General features: G+C 44.9%; 1 pseudogene; it reads left to right on the top strand.

The window, feature by feature from the left end:
• Nucleotides 1-6971: 6971 nt before the first annotated feature.
• On the top strand, nt 6972-7773 carry LOC148919029 (cytochrome P450 71D9 pseudogene; annotated as a pseudogene).
• Nucleotides 7774-7980: the final 207 nt, after the last annotated feature.

Here is a 7980-nt window from a genome sequence, read left to right as displayed (position 1 = left end):
GCGTGGTCACTGAGGAGCCTCGGCATCTCTATATGCACACTTCGCATTACAGCGCTTTCCTAGCCAACGCAATGGTTCTAAATTGTAAAACGCTCCTAATTGTACTCTTGCCTTCGGCAGTTTATCAATAAAAGGGCCTTCGGCTCGTATATTCGGCACCTTTGTTGTACCTTTCAATCTCTCCATTTTTGTTTTTCCTTTTTTACGGTAGAGACCATCGGTCGCAAAGCAAACTACACATTCTGGCGTCGCCATTATCCTACCGATTAAGGGACAACTTGGTAGACTTTATTGGGCGTTATAGGCTTTCGGCAATTACGGGCCATTGCTTTACAATCGGCAAGCATGCCCATTGGTTTCAATTCCTTAACACTTGGAACTTTACTGGCCAACGGCCAATATCCTTTTGTTTGAGGGCCTTCGGCATTAAACGGAAACATTCCCTAAGTACGCTGCCGATTCGGAAGTAATTCAAAGTGAAAGCATAACTTTAATAAAAATATGCCCACGGCATTAATTATCCAAACAAAAGATGCCAACGGCATCAAAGTTATAACGAAATTACAAAGATGCCTTCGGCATCAAAATTACATTAATAAAGGCAGGTGATCAGGACGAAGGGCCCTCGCATCCGCCCTTCGGCACTAGCGACCGGGCTCCTCCGGAGCGTCTTCCCCCTCGTACTCTTCGATCATTTCTTCCGTGGACGCTTTCCGAAGGGAGGAGGATCGCAATGAAGTCTGCTGAGCCGTCCAGGATTGTACCGCTTTGAATCGGTAGATGAGATCCACCATCTCCAAGCCCACCTCCTGTCGAGCAAGGTAGAAATCGTAGAGTGGCGATACTTCCAATGGCTTCACCGGACGGCAGCCTCAATCTCCGACGCTTTGGCCCGCTCAGGCTCCTCGAGCCACCTAAACGGCATCCTTTGCCTCCATAGCCTCTCTTGCCGATGATGCGCCGACTCGGGGCTGGTCGGCAGAGTGTCTGCAAATTTGGACTCGTATGCCTTGACTCGCCATTCGGCGACCAGCAATCCTTCACCAGTTCGCATGATCTGGATAGCCTTACCGACCTCGGCAACCTCGCCCCGCCCGTCCTTCGTAGGCCTTCGCCTTCTCGGCGGCATTGATGGCCCGCTTCATGCAAAGCCACATGTCCATCGAAGCCTGCGGAATAACAAGCATGTCGGCAAAGGTACCAAGAATGATGGTAGTGCGGGCTCGAAAATGTGCGGACTTACCGATGCACGAAGGCGGAAGCGCGACCGCCTCCTCCCGAAGAACTGCTCTTCGGGCTCCCGATCTCGTCCCAGGCTCCATTTGCGAACCAATGATCATATGGTTCGCGAACGCTGCTTCGCCGACAGGCGGTGGCGGGATCGGCGAGGCTCCTCGCCGTTGTCGGCCGCGAAGATGGCCCGAGTGGGCTCGGCACGCCATCCGCGCCGGGCGATTCGGCATCCGTGTCGGCGGTGAGGGCGTTTGCGGCTCGGAGGAAGTCCTTCGCCGGTAGTGGCGCCTCGGCGAGGAGAGGGTCGGCGGCTGCGCTCGGCCTGTGCCGATTCGGCGTGAGTTCACGGAGACGGTCGGCCAGCGTATGGTTCTCGGGGTCTACCGATCGAGCCCTGCGGCTGAGTCTTCTTCTTTTTCCCTGAAGCCCATCATGAGGGCGGCGCTTGGAGGACTCGTTCATCCTCTTAACCTCGGCAGCTCTCACTGTCTTCCGTCACTGCGAAAAGGATTCGGTAAGACCATAGCAGAAGAAAAGAAACAATTGTAAGTTACAAGTATACTTACTCGGCATGGTTGACAAGCTAGGCCTTGATGAGATTAGGCGGTAAAGAGAAACTTGGCATACACCTCTCAGCGGCAGGAACCCTCGGCTAACCCTTTCAATCGCGGATCTCCGCTGTGTGGCGCTCGGTGCTTCAACTTGCGCACAAAACCAAGCGGGATCGGCATTAAGCGAAGGAAAGCAAGACTGAAAGACCCTCACAGAGCGGTAGAATAGCCTACCGGCCATTTGGAACGTGGTCGGAATGTGGAAACGGACGGGTTGTCCCGGCGACTCCTAATCACCTGACAAAGCTCCCGCCGCTTTCTCCACGTCTTACAGTGAGGTTGGGACGGCATCGACGAAGTGGCGCGCTCGGTAGCCTTGCAGGCAATTGGCTGGACCCGACCTCGTGATCGGGCACACCGACTTGGTGACGCTGCAGTGGGAGAACGCTCATGAAGGTTCTCCCTCCCGAGCATGCTTTGAAGGTGTGACTACCCCATCAGCGCCACCCGAGTTGGGATTAAAGTGGCCGGAGCGTAGCCTATTTGCGCCAAGATCTTACGAGCGGCGGGCTGCGAGAGGAGCCTCACCCCTTGCGTAAACGTCAGTGAAGAAGACAACTTCGCCGTCCCGGATTTGCCGGGATTCGGTAGGGCTCGGAATCCTCATACCTACCGAATCGAGGATGAAGTACTCGCCCGAAACCGCAATCTCCCTTCGATGATTGTTTGGGCTCCGGATAATCAACGCCGAAGACAAGCTCCTTGGAACCCCATCGGCACCACAGGATTGCGGGGTAGACCACGGACACTCTCGACCGGTTGGGCGGTTCGGCGGCCGCCTCACCACGGCCGGAAGTGGAGGCCTCTGGTGGTTACCACCGCTCGCCAAGCCCCACGTGGCGACCGTCGCTATATATGATGAACAACGATGCGGGCGGTCATAAACCCCTTCCGATACCATGTGTGGGGACTGGTGCTGGGCCTTTTGTCGAGTATCTCGGCGTCGGTATCACTCCTCCTCGGCATCGGCCTGCAGCTTCAACGTCAGTCAAAGAGACCGTCCGATGACTCCTCGTCGAGCGCATTGGGCTCGCTGATCGGAGAATGACTCGCTATCGGACATCTACAAAAACACGCAAAAAGGGAAACTAAGGCTCATGCTGGATGCTATCCTCTCCCCTACATCACCACCTATGGCGACTAGACTACCGAATGAAACCCTATGGCCAGTCTAGTTCAAACCAAGGAAGGACGTAAACTCTTAAGGTGCGTAGAGATGGAAAAGTAGGGCTACCGAACGGTACCTTTGTTTAGCTTACGGAGGTGGACGCGTGATGCTACTACTTCAGATCGCTGGACACGGAAGTCCCTTCCTACCGCTGGCGGCACCGGAAATCGCCGTTACCGTTGGCGGCGCTCGTCGAAATCGCCTCGGATAGAGCTCTCACTTCTCGCGGGATGCAAAGTGAATTCACCACCGGTCATCCCTATTTATAGGAGGGAGTTCGAAACAGCGGTACTCCTCGAAAAACCAAACGGCGCATTAATGCGCGCGCGCCATCATCACTGCGCCACGTGTCGCTCATCCACGTGGGCAGCGGACGGCACGCGAGGCGCGAAGTCGGCGCCGGGCGTCCCTTCACCCGTCGGCTCACCGGCGACCGACCGCCACCTCTGAACTAATGATGCGGAAGGGACAATGTCCGGCCCTTCCCAAAGATCGAGTTACCGAACGGTAGGGCCGTGGTTCCTTCCGAGGGACAAGCTGCAAATCCTTCGAAGACTCTCACAAGGGGACTTGGGGACTCTGTTTATACGAATGAACAGCCAATGAATACCAAACACGTGGACCAAACCAGTGGCTACGTGTACCTTCGACTCGCCGGTACCAAGCCTACCGATCACAACATTAGGGCAACCTCGCCCCTCGGACGCGTGGCGTCTCACAATTGGCGCCCAGAGTCCCACATCGAAACTCTAAACAAATTGCACACCTACCAAGGCCTATAAAAGAGGACATCTATCCCAGCTTAAAGGTAATCAATCAAAACTTACGGCATACGCCTATTGATCCAAGTTCAAACTTACTTAATCCGTACTTACTTAAGCATCGGAGAGCCTTCGGCCGGTACCACACCGGTGCCATAGGATTACCGTGTGTTTGCTATCTTACAGATCGCACACCCTACCGAGGACATCGATACCGAAGACACCTAATCACTAAGTTACGCGGGAAAGTATTAAACCATTTTTCTGCGTCAACAAGGATGGACTTTGAAACATTGAAATGGGTTGGCTTGGATTGGCTAGGCTTCGAGTCCAGTTCTATTCACTTTTGCACCAAACAACAGACTTAAGTTAATTTTATTTTTTTAATAAATCAAGATTTTATTTTATTATTTTGAATAACAATAATCAGATGCAAAATTCGAATAACGACTTCTCAAACCAAACTACCCAGAAATGCAATCAGAATAACCTAGAAATGCTAGATAGGCTTACAATTTCCATCCATCTGCATATGAAAAGATACAATCAACCACTTCTCAAATTCACAAAACATAACAAATTTTGTTTTTTCTTTGGGGTTTGCATACAAAAATCATAAACACCCACTTCTCAAATTCCAGTTGATCGATGCACCAACGATCAGACTCAACCTTTCAACCATCAAAAACCATTTGTCCCTAAAAAAACCCCAATACACCAATTTTACACAAGTTCTCTTAAATCATCACAAATGCCGAAAATTAAGTGGAAAATAAATAAAATAAAATGTATTCAACATCTAACCCAGATCTTCAATTCTGGGAAACAGAAAGATGAATGAATTTTTTTTTTATATAAAAAAAAAAGATATCAAAATAAATCAAACCCAATAAACCACAGCACTCAATATTTAACAATAAAATCGAAAAAAAAAGAGTGATCCAAAGAAACAAGAACAGAGAAATCAGTTTTTTAAAAAATCAGAAGACAAGAGAGAAGAAGAGAGATGAGAGAGGAGAGGAGAGACAATAGAGACGACGTGAAGCGGTTGAGGGAGACGATGCGAGAGGGAAGACGCTAGGGAGACGACCTGAAGAGGGAGACTTCACGTTTGGCAAGAGGTGGCAGATGAAGAGAGTCCTTGAAACCCATGTCTCGATGTGGGTTTTGAAATCCAGCATATATATCCTAAACAAAAATTTAAGTCCAGTGTATGATGTAGTTAAGTCCACCATTTTAATTGAAAAAGTCTCATTCAGTCCAGCTCACCAAACAGGACCTAAGGATTTTATATTACACTTTGAAACCACAAAGCATAAAATAAAAAACATTAAGCATCCCCTAAATAAACATTATCATGATACAACAACTATTATAGGAAATTACAAAGAGATTTTCTATTTAAACCCCATACTTCTCTTAGTTCACCCCATGTTCTAAGTTCATCCCAACTTTTAATTTAAATTTTCACAATTTCTAAGTAAACCCTACAATCTTCCCAAACTACCCTTAAATACACCATGAGCTAAAAAAATAAGAAATAAAAAGAGATTTTCTATTTAAACCCCACAAGGTACCTTTATAGAAGGAAACACATTCTGGGCATGAGAAATAGTAAGTATTAAATTAATTTTTGATGATATTTCAGAGTCTTATTCATTGTCTGCTTTCCCAGGATCACCACCTCATTAACAAGAGGACATTCTTCACCATCGCACATTCTCCAGTTTGGTGTAGTTATAATGAAGGTATGAATGTAAATAGTTCAGTCTGGTTTGGTATTTGGTTTCAATACCAAAAGTATTTTTATTATTAATATTAAAATATTATTAGTTTATGGTGATGAAATTTGAACATGTGCTTTGTATTTTTACGTGGGTAAAGATGGATCAACTTGTACTGTACCATTCATACTCAGTTTTGTAGCTAACAACCTGTGTGGCTTCCCTGGTTTCGTGGCTTTTCAACGTGTATGTCAATTAATATAATATGAAGAAAAATTCAAGCTACCCCATACTTTCTAGAGAAAGAGAACAATTTTACCAAAACATCAGGTATAAATTTCAAATAAAAAATCAAAACAATCAAGCAATTAACAACCAAGAGTACCCAAAAAAAAAAAAGCAATCAACAAAGGGAAGAGAAGAAGATCATTACGGTGAAACAACCAACAAGTCTTTTCATCAGTTTTCGTGCAAATTTCAAAGAGGTAGGCTCGTCAATGTTCTACGTCTTTAAAAGAGAAAAGTAATCTGACATAGGATATAGAAGTGTTTGTATTTTTCTAAAACTTAATTTGAAGAGTTGTGGGGTGTGTGGGGTGTGTGTATAGATGTACTAGGGTTAAGTATTAAGTTGGATGACCATTTTTGTCTTTTTACACAATAATAAAACTTACATATTAATGATTTAAGTATGTGGGGTGAACTAAGAGAAGTGTGGGGTTTAAATAGAAAATCTCAATTACAAATTGTTGTAAGGACAGTGAGGTGCAAGTTACAAGTAAAATTAAGCAGTAATCTATTGCTTGGGGATGCTTTCCAAATCCTTGAAAAGAAAACAAAAAAGATAGAGGAGGTACTAAAGTCAATGCATGGGCAATTGGTAAAGAAGAGAACCAAAGTATATGATAGACTACAACAACAAGAGCACCCAATAAACATTGAATTCACATACAGCCTAACAAAACCACACAGGAGCTCTTCTAGAAAGGAACTAACTTAAATGTATATCTCATTTAGTGCTGGAAGGAGAATATGCCCAGGCATGCTTTGTACTGTGTCTCTGTTGAATACTTGCCAGAGGATTTGGATGATGTACTAAGGACAGTGAGGTGCACATTAGAAGTTAAAAATATAGATGAGATGTCTGAGTAATAAATAATAAACAAAAACTTGACCAAAATCTTTCAATTAAAAAAAAGGTTTGGAAAACAGGTACAAACCACTCTTATACAAACAGGTCTTACCTATTAATTACAGGAAAGAGATGCCAATCAAATAAAGACAATCTTCGCATTACGAAAACGACATTGCTACATCCTCTGTGTTATATGTAAAATTGTAGGTAACTTGACCGATAAGCCACTGCAATCAAAATTCACCTTTGTTTTCCTCATGGAGCTTCAGTGGCTCCCTTCCTTACAGGTCTTGTTTACCTTCTTGCTCTTTCTGATTTTGGTGCTGAAAATAGGAAGATATGCAAAACCAATTACTCTGCTTCAAATCTACCCCCAAAAGGCCGTGGAAGCTACCATTCATAGGAAACATACAACAGCTTATTGGCTCTCTACCTCATCATGGACCGAGAGACTTGGCCAAGAGATATGGACCTCTTATGCACCTACAGCTTGGAGAAGTTTCCACCGTTGTAGTTTCATTAGCAGAGTTTGCTAAAGAGGTGCTGAAAACCCATGTTATCTTTGCTTCAAGACCCCATATCCTTTCTGTACAATTGTACAAGCAAAACTTTTGCACCATATGGTGATTACTGGAGACAACTACGAAAAATTTGCACACCGGAGCTTTTAAACACAAAACATGTTCAGCATTACCGACGAATTCGTGAAGACGAAGTAGTGAATCTCATTAAATGGGTTTCTTTAAGAGCAGGATCACCCCTCAATCTTACAGAGGAACTTTACTCATCGACATATAGCATTGCTTCACGTGCAGCTTTTGGTAAAACAACCATAGATCATGAAGGATTCATATATGTTGTGAAGGAAGCTATGAATGTGGCAGGAGGCTTTGATCTTGCTGATGTGTTTCCTTCTGCTCATTTGCTTCATCTTATAAGCGGGATAAGGCCTAAACTTGAGAGGCTGCAGAGAGAAGCTGACAAATATTTAGCCCTAAACCCTTTAATCAGAGATCTATTAGAAACAAATCTTTTTCAGGAGAGTTTTGCTGGTGGCAGAGAGACATCATCTACAACTGTAGATTGGGCAATGTCAGAAATGATAAAAAGTCCAAAAAATTATGAAAATGGCTCAGGATGAGGTGAGAGAAGTGTTTAATAGAAAATGTAGAAAATATATTTCCTTGTATTCAACAGATTACACAAAGTCCCTATTTATACTAATAGATGATATCTACTTAAGGTAGGAAATAATATAGACATGAATAAAATCCGATTTACAACAGGAAAGGCTAATTGCTAGGAGGAGATTGTGAAGTTGACTTCCATGTGTGCTAGGAAAAGAAAG

The sequence above is a fragment of the Prunus mume genome, linkage group LG3, assembly GCF_029339155.1.
Source record: "Prunus mume cultivar Tortuosa linkage group LG3, ASM2933915v1, whole genome shotgun sequence".
In the NCBI taxonomy this organism is placed as follows: domain Eukaryota; kingdom Viridiplantae; phylum Streptophyta; class Magnoliopsida; order Rosales; family Rosaceae; genus Prunus; species Prunus mume.
Note: the sequence above shows the minus strand (reverse complement) of the source record. Positions and strands in the feature narration are given on the sequence as shown.